Consider the following 14,936-nt stretch of genomic DNA (forward strand, 5'->3'; position numbering starts at 1 on the left):
CCTCAAATTGTATAAGTGTAAAAACACTCTTTTGTTAGAAATATAATTTAAAAATATTAACATACACATACCATAAATCAAATCATTTTCTAGTTTAAATTAAATCAAACAATTTTTTAAAGTTCGGATAAAGAAATCATTGCCTAGAATAAAAAAAAACTAAACTATTATGCAAAGTTTAATTGTTAAAAAAAAAAAACAACAACTAATTCAAAATATTATCAATAACATAAAAAAATAAATAATATAAACATGATAATTAATATTTAAAGAATAGATAAATAAAAGGCCTAAATGGATTGGCCCTTGGCTCTACAAGGCTAACCTTTTTAAGCCATCGACCCATTAGAGCCAGCCATTATAAGTTCATTTTATGTTTGGAAGATCTAATTTTCAAGTCCAGCCTTAGTAATTATCAAACTTAAATAGCTCGGCCCATTTTCTACCTCCACCTTCAACCTTCTTTTAGATCTCAAATTCTTCCAGATTCCAAAGCAATGGAGGTTCTTTTATCTTAACATCAACCATCTTTTAAATATCGATCAGCCTTCTTCTTCCAAATCCCAAAGTGATAGAGGTCGTGGTATTTGATGGAGGTACAATTTTAAAGGTCTCAGTCTTAATGGATGATGGAGGGAGGTCTTGGTTGTAGATCGAAGGTTATGGAGTCTAGATATCTTTCTTTTGGTATTCAAACCTTAGTCATTTGATAGCTTCTTCACAACTATCCGATGGCTTCTTTGATAGCAAAGCCAATTTTGGCCTCCACCATTTTTTATGGTACCCCTATCACTTTGAGAAACCCTTATATACTATGTCTCTTATTTTACATTGATAAATGGGGATTTTTTTAGTTTTTTCTTTTGAGTGAAAATTGAAAATGATTGTTTTGGCACTTGAAATTGCTTTAAATGAATTGAATGTATTTTGTGATTTGTGTATGTCTTGGAGTTATTTGCTTCCTCCTTGAACTTTATTGATGTTGTGTTGAAATATTGATGTTGGCTTGTGGGTACATAATGATTTTTTTATCAGCAATTTTTTGGGATGAGAGGTTGTTGGCTAAAGTTACAAGCCATAGATCACATCAGTTAATGTTTTAGGCTTGTAAAGAGAAATTTTTTATCTGAAAATATTCACTAGTTATGAGAGATAAAGATAAGGGAGGGAAATGATTGGTCAATGTTAGGAAGCTTTTTTTAATAAACAAAAGACCTGAACTATAGGTCTCTACCATGTTGTATGTCTTTATTCAGTAAAATACAAAAGGTTATTAGAAGGACAGCTAATGGTATAATGGCAGGCTCTAAATCTAAAGCTTGTTGAGCTAAATGATGGGCTGTTGTATTAGCAATATGAGGGAGATGAGAAAATTGCATTGTCCATTCACATTTCTTTAACTCTTCAATTTCCTTTAATAAGTCCTTGTTAAGATGTAGGTCATCATCTTCAAAGGTGTTAAGTCGTATTACTTCATTGGAATTTGACTGAATAATTATGTTTCAAAAGCCCCCTTCCTAATCCACATGGAGACCAAGGAGGATTCCCCATAGCTTTGACTGTAAACTATCACCTTGTGTCATACTATGAATGAAACCTATTAAAAAGTTTCCATTATTGTTGTGAAATACCCCACAGCATCTTGGCTTGTTCGCAACGTGCAAAAAAGCTTCATCAATGTAGACTGACACTTAACCTAGATCTGGAGCTTTCCATTTTTGTTGCTTATCACTAAGAGTTGTCCCATTCCAGTTTATTCCTGCAGTCGGCTCTTCTTCTCACCAAGTTTAGTGATATGAAAATAGTATTGGCTTCTATGAGGACGACTTCATTATATTAGGATCTTCCTTTAAAAATGCATTCGTTCCTCCTTCTCCATAGAAGCCAATAAACAATATAGAAGATTGCTAGCCAATCCTCATAATCATCGTTATAGCTTCATTTAAGGTTCTGAGCTAGCCACTTAGATTGTGAAAGAGTAAAAAATTTATCTCTTGTCTTTGAGTTCACTATAGTTTCTTAGAGTGATGTAGCCCTAAGGCAGTCATGCAGCACATGCACTATATCTTCACATGACGAATAGCACCAGACACATCTTTCGTCTGTCACCATGCCTCTCTTCTTCCTAGCTTCATTTGTAAGTAGTTGTCCATGGTAGGCAAGCCATATGAAGGATTTGCATTATTGCAGCACTTAAAGCTTTCATATTCTCTGCTAAGCATTGTCTGCAGACGTTGGGGTATGGACGAGATTAGTGTAGGCTGATTTAATAGAGAAAACTCCATGTCTGTCATGTTTCTATTGAGCATACTTCCCTTCTTCAACAATATTGATCCTGTCACATACTTCATTCCATGTAGCCTTAATTCTTGACTAAGTATTTGAGCCCGCTTTTGTCATGTTTATGCGAGGAATGAGGTCCTAGCCACAGTTATATTTTCTTTTCACCATATAAACCTAGAGATCATCCCTTTTTATGCATAAGAGACCAGCCAAGTTTTATGAGAAAAATATGATTATGAGTTTTGGTTTGGCATAGACCCAAGCCCCTTTCCATCTTTAGTTTGCAAACTTTCTCCCAAGACACCAAATTAGTTTTCCTCTTATCCCCAGTACTTCCCTATAAAAAGTTATGATTCAACTGGTCAAGCATTTCACAAGTACTCATTGGTAAGAGTGTAGTTTGCTTGACATAAGATGGAATAGCCAATGTAATAAAGGTGATTAGAGTGTTTTGACTCACAAGAGACAGGTAGTCTACTTTTTTAATGTGAAAGGCGACATTTCACTTTGTCAACTATTTTTAAAAAGGGCTCCTTCCTAACTCTCTTGTGCTGTAGGGGTACTCCAAGATACCAAGGTCAACCATTCAAGTAAAACCTAATAGCCCACTGATTTCCTCTAGCCTGGAGTTGCACGCGTTATCAAAGAAAAAGATTCTTGTTTTGGCTACATTCACTTTCATACTAGAGCTCACACAAGAAATATCTAAGCATTCTTTCATGTTTTTATCTTGAGAGACTAAAGCTTTAACAAATAGGATAAGGTCATTTGTGAAACATAGGTGTAAAATAGGGGGCCTTTCACACCAAGCCAAATTAGGCACCACTTTTTATTGCTACACTGCATTTGAATGAGGTAAGATAGTTTCTCCATGCTTGTTACAAAAAAGTAAGGTGATAATAGATCCATTTTCCGTACGTCGTGTCTCAAAGTGAACGATTCAACTCGACTCCCATTCTAAAGAATTTGCAAGGATAGAAAAGAAATAGTATACCTAATAGTTTCCACTAATATTGGCAGTAGATTCAATTCCTACAAGCAAGAAATTGTGAAGTGCTAATTTAGCCTATCTTATGCTTAAGGTCTATTTTAATAGCCATAAAGCCTTTACCCTTCTTTGTGCTTCTCATGGAATGTATAATCTCCTAGGTAATAATTATATTATCCATACTATGATGGCTCGAGATAAAGCTACATTGATAGGGTGAAATGACCTTAAGAAGAATAGGTTTCAATCTGTTAGTGATGACTTTTGTAAGGACTTTAAAAATTACATTATAAAGACTAACCAAGTGGAGGTCATGGATTGACTCTAGGTGTTCATTCTTGGGGATGAGCATGAAAAAGACCCAATTAGTCTCTCACAACCTTTTTAAGTGCAAATATAATTGGAAGAATTACATTGAAGCCCTATACAATAAAATTAATTACTGCAAGGTCCATTGACAACTGAACTAAATTATATTAATAACTGATTGTGTTGTTAATGTAGTCTAGTTTGATTGTCAATGGACCTTGCAGTAATTAATTTTCTTGTGTGGGATCTGGTTGTAATTCTCTCAAAATAATTCTTTAACAAAGCTAACCATTAAGGGGCTGGCTATTCTCCATTAACTCTAGAAGAATATAGGACTAAGACCACATGGATTGGGGATTTAAGAGCCCCCATATCGAAGACAACCTCTCTTATCTCATTTTCTTCTATCATTCTACCAATAGTAGTAACATCCGTGGCCTCTAAAGTAGGATATGAAATGGTGTATTGTACTTTGTTTCTAACTTCCTCATCTTCATCAAACAACTTTTTGAAGAATGATGTTGTCATCATTTAAAGCATCTTATCATCATAAACCCAGTCACTATTCTCATTTTGAAGAGCATGTGATGTGTGTTGGGAGGTTTTTTTTTGAAATATAAGGATACAGAAAAACCATGCAAGGAGATAAAATCAAGCCATGTCTAAAACCATAAGGTTGATGCAATCAAGAGACGGGTTATCCAAAACCATAATATTGAAGCTATCTTTGAAAGTTTGTTGGGCTAGCAAGTCGGTGTATTTATTCGCTTCTCTGTAAACATGGTTGAAGGTGATTTCCTATTCATTCATGGTGAGCTTCCTAATTTTCTTGATATATTTAGAGAGATGGTGTATATCAGAGAGATTATGATCGATAAGGGATAAGGCTTCTATGAAATTAGAGTAGACATTGACTTTAGAGAACTTAGCATTCCAACAAAGTTTAAGACCCTCTAAAATCCCCATAATCTCAGCAACTATGCTAGGATAGTAGCTAAGATTCTTAGTGAAACCTTGACCCAATTACCCTTATCATCCCTTATGATGCCCCTGCAAGTAGCAACCCTATTGATGTTGATAAATCCGTCAATGTTAAGCTTGACCCGTCCCAATATAGGAGGGTTCCACTTAGCTTTATGTCTAGCACTACTTTTACTTATATGATTGATTCTAGTTTAAAGTCTTAAATTGTTAATAATCTGTTAAGTGCAAGAGAAGATAATGTCTTTATCATGGTTATTATTTTCAAAATAGGCCTTGTTGTATCTTGTCTTTCATATATTCTAGTAGGCAAGTGCAAAGAGTCTATGCTAGCTTGTTCTTCTCATACTCAGGCTACTTACTTCATTTTTTGCATTCCAAACAATCTAATCCTACACACAAAGAGAGAAGAAAGTATTAAGTTTGGTAGGACTAACTAATTTTTTCCAAACATTACGAGCATCCTCACAATCCCATAAGATATGGATAAAAGAGTTGGAGAGTTACAACCAAAAGGGCAAGTACATAGTTGGGGTGTATTTTCATTATGATTAGTTTCATTCGTTTGGAAATGATCCCAGGCAACTTTTCAAAGAAAGTATTTAATTTTCTTATAAGTAGGCCATTTCTAGATCTTAAACCATATTTTAGAGTGCATTTGGTCCCTTCAAATCTCCATTGCTTTGTAGGTGGATTTGATAGAAAAATTATTATCAGAAGAAGGCCTCCAATAAAGAAGATCGTTATCACCCTAAAGGTTAAAGAGTTGAATAAGAGCAATATGTTTGATCACTTTAGGGTTGAGATACCTTCCTAGAGATTAAAGTTCCACCCTCTAGTAGATGATCTGAAGTCCGAAACTCTTGCGTGAAGAATATAATCTACATTGTTGAAAGCATATTTAACAAGAGGATCTGGTAAAAGGGACCATTTATCAAACCAAAAAGATATCTGACCCCTTCTCTTAACTTTCTAGCAGACATTGAACATGAATTTATCCCAGTTATTCTAAGTATAGAAACATGCGTTTGGTTTATGAATCATGGGTATGATGGGCTTGTTGCATTTGTATTTGTCATAAAGGATCCACACCCAGAGGCAATTTGGTTTAGTGATGAGGCCTTAACAAAGCTTCATGATAAAAGCAATATTTGTTCTTTAAGTTTTTTGATTCCAAGCCCCATATCCCTTTTATCTAATGTAATCCAATCTTAAGAGAGAAGGTGAGTTTTTTGATTCCATCAGTTGAATCCTAAAGAAATTTTTTAGATATTTTTTCTAAATTAGCCAACATATTGTCAGGTAAAAGTATTGTTTGTATAGTGTAGCTAGGAAGTGTCAAGAGAGCATATTTAATGAGCATAAATTTTCCTATAGTGCTGAGGTATCGACTTTTCCATCTTGCCAAGCGAGAATTAGTCTTGTCAAGTAAAAGAGAAAAAGTAATCTTAAAGGCCTTTTCATGAATAAGAAGAATTCCAAGATATTTGCTAAGATTTTTAGTTAGAGGAATTCCTAACTCTGTACTATTTTGAGAAGCTCTATTGATGTTGACGTTCTTAGAATAATAAAGTTTGGATTTGTCATCATTAATTTCTGCCTTAAAGCTTTACAAAAGTCAGAGATGCATTGCTGAATGCTTATTGCTTGAGAAAGAGACAGGTCTGTGAAAAGTAACGAATCATCAATGAAAAATAAATGAGATATAGGATGTCCCTTAGTTGTTAGTCCGATAGGCTTTTATTCATGTTTATCTATGCTATTAAGAATGCAATGGCTTAATCTCTCAATACATAGAACAAAAAGATAAGAAGAAAGAGGATCCCCCAGTTTAACGCCACGAGTAGGAGAGAATTCTTGTATGGGCTCTCCATTCCAAAGGACTCTCATATGTGTAATGGAGATTGTAGCTCAAATTAATTTTCTGAAATGGTTATTTAACCCAATCAAGCTGAGGGTATCATCAATGAAATCCTAAGACAATCTGTCAAAAGCCTTCTCAAGATCTACCTTGAGAGCCATAAAACCTTTTTTACTAGCTTTATTTCTTATGGAGTGAATAATCTCTTGAGCGATATTGATATTATGACTAGTCTATCACCCCTCTATGAAGCTACATTGATTATCCTCCATTAAATGATTTAAAAGGCCATGGATATGATTGGAGAGACTTTTAGTGATGATTTTGTAGCTCAAATTATAGAGAGATATTGGGTAAAAATCCTTCATGCAAGTCGAGTTGTCTTTTTTAGGAATTAGAGTGATGAAGATGACATTTATCTAGTTAATGGTGTCGAGATCCCTAAAAACTCTCTTAACAAGCTTGAGAATGCTATGCTTAAGATTATCCCAATAACTATGAATGAAACTGACATTAATGCCATCAAGGCTAGGAGCTTTAAAGGCTCTAATGTCAAAAGTAGCATGCTTAATTTCTTCATCTATCACTTCTCTATGTAAAGTTTGAAGCTGAATGGATGAGAGAGGAGGGTAACTTCTATCGGTAATAAGTTTTGATTTGATATTGGAGTCCTCTTTGAAAAGTTCTTTAAAATAAGAGACAGCCATATTTTTTAATGAGTTTTGGTCTTGGATCCAAGTATCATTGTAGCTTTGAGACATAGAATCTATTTTTTTTCCTTTTGATAACCACAGTGGCATGGAAAAATTTAGTATTCTGATCTCCCTAATTCAGCCACTTGCATCTAGATTTTTAGAGCCAATTAACACTTCCTGCAAAAAGACTTTATTGTAGTCTTCCTAAAGAGATTTGTCCAATTTTCTTAGAAAGTAGTTATCTTAGAATTTTTACTTTTATCAATCTCTTCTAAACATCTCAAAATCCTTTTCTTTTTGGAGGATATATTGCCAAGGTTTTCCTTATTCCAAGTAGAAGCAACATTGGCAAAATTAATAGCCCTATTTTTCTAATCAGAAGTAGCCCATGAATTTTTGACTAAAGGTTGAAAAAAATCTTCAAGCATCTAGGCGGTCTGGCAATGAAAGGGTTTGGGATGGTGCATATATTAAGCCATATTCTCAAGTTCAATTCTAATTGGACAATGATCAAAATTGTATTTAAGAAGGTGGTAAGCGTTTGCTTGATGGAATTTGAGCCTCCATTCTATGTTGTAAAAAGTCCAATCTAATCATTCTTTAACGTTGCCTTTTTCCCAAGTAAATCTGTCACTATAGAAGTTTAATTCAAGAAGATTGGAAGAGTTAATTCACTGTATAAATTATTTCATAGATTAAAACAATTGCCACTCAGTTTATGTTCGTAAGAGAGATAAGAGTTAAAATTTCCAACAATGAGCCACAGTTTAGAAATATTTTGAGCAAATGAAGAAATTGAGTCCTATAAAAGCTCACAACAGCAAGGGTTAGGATCGCCATAAACACAAGAGAGTAAATAACTACAATTATTAGAAAGATTATTACTCTTGAAGTGCAATAATTAGACATTGCAATAGACATAATCAATATTAACACTATCATCATTCCATAATAACCAAATACCACTAGTATAACCTGTAGCTTTGACATAAATCCAATCAAAAAAATCTAGTTTTCTAACAATTTTATTAGCTCTAGAACCACTAGCTTCAATCTTCAATAAAAATAAAATTTGGGTATTATAAACTCTAATGATATCTTTGACACGTTTATGGAAGCCTTTAGCACAAGCACCTCTACAATTCTAGCAAATTATATTCATAATAAAAATAAATGGAATAGATAAACCTGGGAGTAGATTAATTTCTGTATTAAGACATTGATTCCTTAATATCTTCATCACTAAAATCATCATCTTCAAGATCATTATTAGTTATAATACCGTATTCTTTATCAAGAAGGTCATCCTTCGGGTCATCATCTTCTTGAATATCATGCTTAATTCATTCAGATTATGATCATCTCCTAAAAAATTGCTCTGAATTTCCATAGTAAATGTGTCTGAGAATTTAGTTTCAGGGATAAAATTGGAAATATCTTATTGTTAGGTGATTCATTCTGATTAAGATGAGAATTAAGGTTGCTACGAGTAACTTCTTGAGGAGGGATTCCAAATGCTTTGCTTGTGTTCATCCAAACTTTTAGATTAGAGGAAAAGAGAATTCTAGTTGCATTGTTGTTGCCTTTAGTTTTTTTGATGGTTTTGTCATTATTTTCACTAATGAGCTTGGCTGAAGAGCCTATAAGTCTGTTGTTTCCTTTAAACATATTATGGACACGTTTATTGGGCCTGTAAGTATTATTCTTGGGCTGTTTCTCCACATAATTGATATTACCCAATTTAAAATTAAAATTATTTGGACCTTCCTAAATAAAATTTAGCCTCAACTTAGTAGCTTTGTTGCCCAGATCATTCTTCTTTTCTTTCCTTTTCCCCCTTGAATCTTCGGCTACCACCTCATTTTCACTAGGGTGTGATCTCTTTGTGCCTGTAACTTCCTTCTTTCTCCATTCCTTTCTAACAGTCTTTATAGAGGGCTTTATAGGTCTAACTTTACTTGTTTCAGGATTTCATCTATGACCGCCATCAATATCATGATCAAAGGTGGCTAGGATATTGAATCATGTCATTGTCAAGAGATTTTCTCCTCAATTTTAGCACAGAGGATGATTATCTATTGGGTACCTCGTGTTTTGTGCATTTCTATGACATTAGAACTTCATTCATTCACTGTAAATCTCCTCCTCCTTTAACAAGTTGCTATTGCTATTTTCCAATGAGGCTCGGTTCATTTTCTCTCTATTTCTTGCTGTGGTTGAATCTGTATTACTATTTTACTTGTTGTGGTTTGCTTCATTCACATTTCCCATTCCTTCCTCCTTTTTTATATTCTTTGGATTGAAGGGAAAATTTGAAACATTCTCACTTTACTAATCATAATTAACTAATATAACTCCTGGTAATTCGAAACTTAACTCAAAAGGATGATTACCAAGGTTTAATTTAAAAACAAGGGCTCAGGTTCAGTAAATGCTTCTAGAAATTCCAAGACTTCACTAGCATCTAGATCTATATCTGGGGTGATAAAGGCAGACCAGGCATAATTGCTAATTAGTAATAAAGGTAGGTATTGTTTGAATACATTACCCATAACATGCAAACGAAACAGCTCACCATGGTGAATTTGTGATAGCAAATATCACTGGGCATATGAGTTAGGCTAATTTAATCCTAGCAGATTCAATTTATAGACAGGAGGAGAAAGAAAAGAAAGGAGATAGAAGGTGATATAAGCTACAAGCGATTAACAACATGTGAGGGATTTGCTTGAAGATTCCTATGTCTCTCTCTTACAAGCATTTCCTTTACTTTTGAATCCTCTCTTTTTAGCACTTAAAGTGCTACTTCAGCAGGATCTAAAAGGGGCAGCTCTTTCAAAACAAAGACTTTTACGGCAGGAGTTGTAGGAGGAAAGAGTGGAGACATCATAATTGGATTCTTATCAAGCACTCTTAGACTGCAAGGCCCTATCTTGAGTAATGGGTAACTTCCAATAATAGAACAATTACATGGATGATTAAGGATAAAAGAAAGTGAACTTCCATAAACAATTCCAGGGGACTTAAGTGGAATTGAACTAGTATATACTATTCCAGACACCTTTTAGAGCATAGATGCTAAAGAGTAATTATTTATACTATAAGAAAAAGGGGGTTGGTGTGAAAAGATGGAATGTATGGGAAGATCTAACTATCTATCAATGTGTTTTCATTTTCAAAGAAGACAGTTGCACTGAGTTACATTCTTCTGCCTTTTATTCTTTCTTGGAAAAGACTTGCCTACATATCTGGTTCCACCTCAGAATTGGATCACGCCCTTGTAGTTCCGTTATTCGGAGTCACTTTTGGTGATGCAGTTGGAAGGTAAGAAAAGCCTTCCTATGTCTGTGGGCCCAGGCTTTTTAATTAACACCCCAATGACCTTACTTAAACAAGCATTTTTGGGGACTAGCCTGCTTCCTATTACTCCATAGGGAAATTCTTAGCACATAATTAAGGAAGCCATGAAAAGGTGACTAAAACACTAGAAACAGTGACTACCTGAGCTAATGATAAAGGCAAGAACACTTTTCAGCCAAGTCCCATTAATTGATCATAATGATATCGTGGAAATACTGCACGGACCCACATATATAGAAACAGAAACAGAATCACCTTGATACTAAACCAGATCAAGCTTGGGATCCTCTTTAAAATGTTTAGATCTAAGACAGGTGGCCAACCTCCTGGAGAGAGTGATGTGTATAGACCAGGTGAGTAGAGATGTAGCTCCGTGGACCGCTTATCGGGCCTGATAGGTGGTGGTATCACACCCTTTTCAAAGGAACCGTATGTGACACTCTCGCGTCATATGACTTCATCTCGGAATAAGGACCCCCTTCCTTTGACCAATGGGTCCTCGAACCAACCTGTCCTTCCTTTTCTTCCTCTTAGTTGAGTATCTCTGTACCGGTAAGTACTTTCTTTTCATTCATTCATTCATTGAATTAAGGTAGATGTAGCTTGCTTCCAAGTCCAAATGCTAGCGGTAGAAGCTAGTCATCACAATCAAACTTTCAGGCTGACTATAAGATTACGACTATAATACAAGTCATGAGCGATAGCGAAGCCAAATCGAATAGGCTTTTTTATGTTGAAAGCCCCAAAACTAGCTATCTTATAGCAGACAACTAACGTAAGGCTACTCAACTAATCTCATAAGTAAATTCCTATTCGCATTACAACTAATAGAAAAACAAAAAAACTACTAGACTAGACTAGTAGTTGAGTGCTCCTTGTTGTTCGAATCTTGATCGGGTCCGAGCTTCCCAAGCTCTATGCTGTTGGGGAACTCTGTAAGGGTCTTATTACCTTCTTGATTTACTATATTTGAGTCTTTGGAGTACTTTGGGATTATATTTTGTGCCGAGGATTTGTGCTTGTGGGCTAGGGTGAATATTGTAGACTAGCGGATCTGGTAGTTGACAATCATTCGGACTTGGTAAAGGTTGTCGCAGCACCTGTAGTAGGATAAAGGACTTATTGCGATGCCCATAGATCAATTTACGATGTCTCCATCGCTGACGTTCGTTAAGCAGGCCACATAGATTGGCCAAGGTCTTCTTCGGCTAATAATTCCTCAATCCCAAAGCTGAAGGACTATCTTTTTTATAGGTGCCTCTATCTGTATGGGGAATTTACTATTGATAGATCCCACCCTGTATCCTCTTCATTCCCCCATCGCCTTCCGACCTGCAGGAGTATACAATGACAACTTTTGGACACTTATGCCCAACCGTGAGATTGCCTTTTGAACATATGATGGTATGTTGCTCTAACATAATCTATGCAATAATGAGATCCCCCTTGATCCATGCCAGATATGCTGGACGGTCCCCCAAAAAATGCTTACTTGGGGACTTCTTACTCCAGCTATTCCAAGAGTCTCCGCTAGTTGAACCTCGTCAAGTAGACTCCCTGTTTCACTCATCCCCTTTGTCAGCTGTTTGATCGGGATACTATTACCTAGGTTCCTAAACTTAGAATGGATGGTGGAGCGTAGGTGGCAAGCAGTTATATGGATACAGTGCTTCATCCGTAGACGCTTCTCCAGCTCTCGCAAGAATTGTATAGGAGTCATCCTCAAAAGGACTATATGAATGACCATACTGAGGAATTCTATCATACTCCGTGCAGCTATTATTGTTGATCCTGCAAAGCCTACCTAAAGGTTGAGGCCGGATTGTAGGAAGTGGGCAATATGTTTTTCTATTTCTATGAGAAGGTCTATGACACCTACGATTCCCAATAGTAAGTCATCGGCATATTGCACGTAACAAATCCTTATTAAATAAAGGGTTTTTAAAGAGGCCAGCTTATAGGCCGAGTCTTTCTCTGACCTGAAAACTAGTATTGCCTCCCCACCTAGCTCTATCAGCAGGCCCTTTCTTTTGCAATATTGAATTTTTGCTCTCATGGCCCAATTATTATTACAGCACTCTCTACCATAGAATTCAGCATTCGGGGTCAACCCGATGGCTTCTATGAAGAAGGCAGCATAAAGGAGGCTCGAGGGCTTATTAAGGAAGGCGGCAAAGGCTAACGAAGGGGGGAAAATAAAAGGCCTTTTCTGGTCCCCCTTAAGCCTGGGGGTGCTTGTGGGGGGTGTGCCATGACAAAATAAGGGAATGAAAGGCCGCTTTACATTGAATGCTCTTAACCTTCCCCACAATGATGGCTCTATTGTCTTGGGGAGCGTTGAAGCTTGCTTCTTCTCCAGAGTTTTCTTGGTCATTAATACAACCTGTCCTTAATAAAATCAATCTTATTCTCTGAACAATCAAAATTTTGTACTTTTGTCGAATCCTTCCTATCTCCTGATCGAGCTTGTGTAGGTAGATGTTGCCTGGTAGGGCCAATAGTAGTACATTATGTAGGATAAAGTAAGGGCCCTTCTCACCTCTTACGAGTCGTCTAGCGGAAAACACTTTATGAATTGAGTAAAAGAGCTTGGGATCTTCAATCTCTTCCTTAAAGATTGGGATGATTCGATGTCGATTGATGGTGTGAAAACACTTCCTGATGTCGAATTCCAAAAATCAGCGAGAGGGTCCCTACTCTTCCTTGATCCGTCTTAGGGCTGAGTGGTGGCCTTGACCTGAGCAAAGTGCGATGTGTTTGAAAACTGAGGATCATAAATGGATTCGAGTACTATTCTAATCGCTACCCTCTTTGCCACAAGAATAATTCTTGCAAGCGAAAAGAGAGACAACCAACACTTCACCAATATGTCAGCCGTGTCATCCCGTTTGTACATCTTATGACGCATAAAGGATGGAATGATTCAAGGAAAACCTGACCTGGATAGAGAGACAGGTACAGCTAGATGCTCCGGAGGGCACTTATTTCCTCCATACGCTATCTGGAGAGAACTTGAGCACTACTTAAGATAAAGTGCAGTGAACAAGGGTCCAAACTTAGTATATAAGCGTCTGACTTCCTTAGCATATAAGTAGAGTGCAATACAAGGCTCCTTGGTTAAACCATCAGTAACTATTAATAGAATCTTTTTTAAGAATCCATCGGTAAGTGTTCAAACAAACACTCGCTGCCACTTCAACGGTGAAACACGAGTGAGAGAAGCGGAATAGAAAGAAAACAATGTTCACGTAATGCTGTAGAGCTAGGTTCCCTTCGAGGGTTGGGGAACACTGCTTCAACGGGAAAAAGAAGAGAAGCGCATATTCCAAATTCGATTATTGTATAATAATGAAGGAAGGAGAGCAGCAATCATCTTCATGCCATCTTCATTTAGTTGAATGCCGCAGATCGTCTTCTGTATAGGATAGGTTAAATCAATCAAAATCTTTCATATCAGAGTAAAAATAAGTCACAGAAGCATGGGATATTTCAAAGGACTGAAGGAAGTCAAAAATGGTTGAAAAACAAAACATATGCTATGATATAAGGCAATGTGCCACGACTTGTGCACAATGCGCCGCAGCGTGTTGCTCTCTGTGCCATGTTCTGCTGTTCAGGCGCCATGCACGACGGTGTGTTGCATGAAATTTCTACTGATTCTGCTGTCATTTGATAGCAGAATTAGGAAACTTCCAATTTGCCCCAATTCTTCGTTTGATGTTCAAATGATGTGATCTAGATGTCTAAAGAAAGGTCTTTACATGAACTAGCTAATGGCATGGGTTTTATTTTTAAAACATGTTATCCTAGGAAGTTGGACACCCAAATACATTTAAATCACTTTTCAAAACTTTTATACAAAATGGGTGTCCAAAACCCTCAACAAGTGCCAAAAGCTTTTCCTAACACTTGGACTATATCCAATAGATTTAGGACTATCAGTACAACATGTCATAAGCACCAAAACATTAGTATAACAAAAATTTACTCCTCAACCCCATTTTACCAAAAACAGAGGGGAAGGTAATTTATCATTGCATCTCACCCAAATTGTTCAAAACATATTCAAATTATTATTTGTACACTTGCACTAGTATTTTGCCCATATATATATATATATATCAAAATACACAAAGACTAAGAGCCCAAAATACAAATCTAACATTTTCAACAATAAAGTAGTACAAGTGTGGTTGCATGTATCATAGAATTGGAAAATCATATGCTATTACACAATTAAATCTAAACTAAAGGCATATAGTAGGAATATGCTAATTCCTCACCTCTTTAGCCTTCTCCCTCTCAACATCAGAGCTAAAGCTTGAAAAATGTTAAATGAAAGGAGTGAGTCTAGCTACTCAATAACTAAGGTTAAACATACCCTATGCAGTTATATATCAACTATAAACCAAATACATGCACAAGGAAATCAAATATATAAAACATGTTGGCATACAAT

General features: G+C 36.1%; 1 pseudogene; it reads right to left on the reverse strand.

Moving 5' to 3' along the window:
* Positions 1-11,522: 11,522 nt before the first annotated feature.
* Positions 11,523-13,373, reverse strand: LOC129302843 (uncharacterized; annotated as a pseudogene).
* Positions 13,374-14,936: the final 1,563 nt, after the last annotated feature.

This window comes from Prosopis cineraria, unplaced genomic scaffold (assembly GCF_029017545.1).
Source record: "Prosopis cineraria cultivar Desert tree isolate PC_DT_omini unplaced genomic scaffold, ASM2901754v1 PC2, whole genome shotgun sequence".
Classification (NCBI taxonomy): domain Eukaryota; kingdom Viridiplantae; phylum Streptophyta; class Magnoliopsida; order Fabales; family Fabaceae; genus Prosopis; species Prosopis cineraria.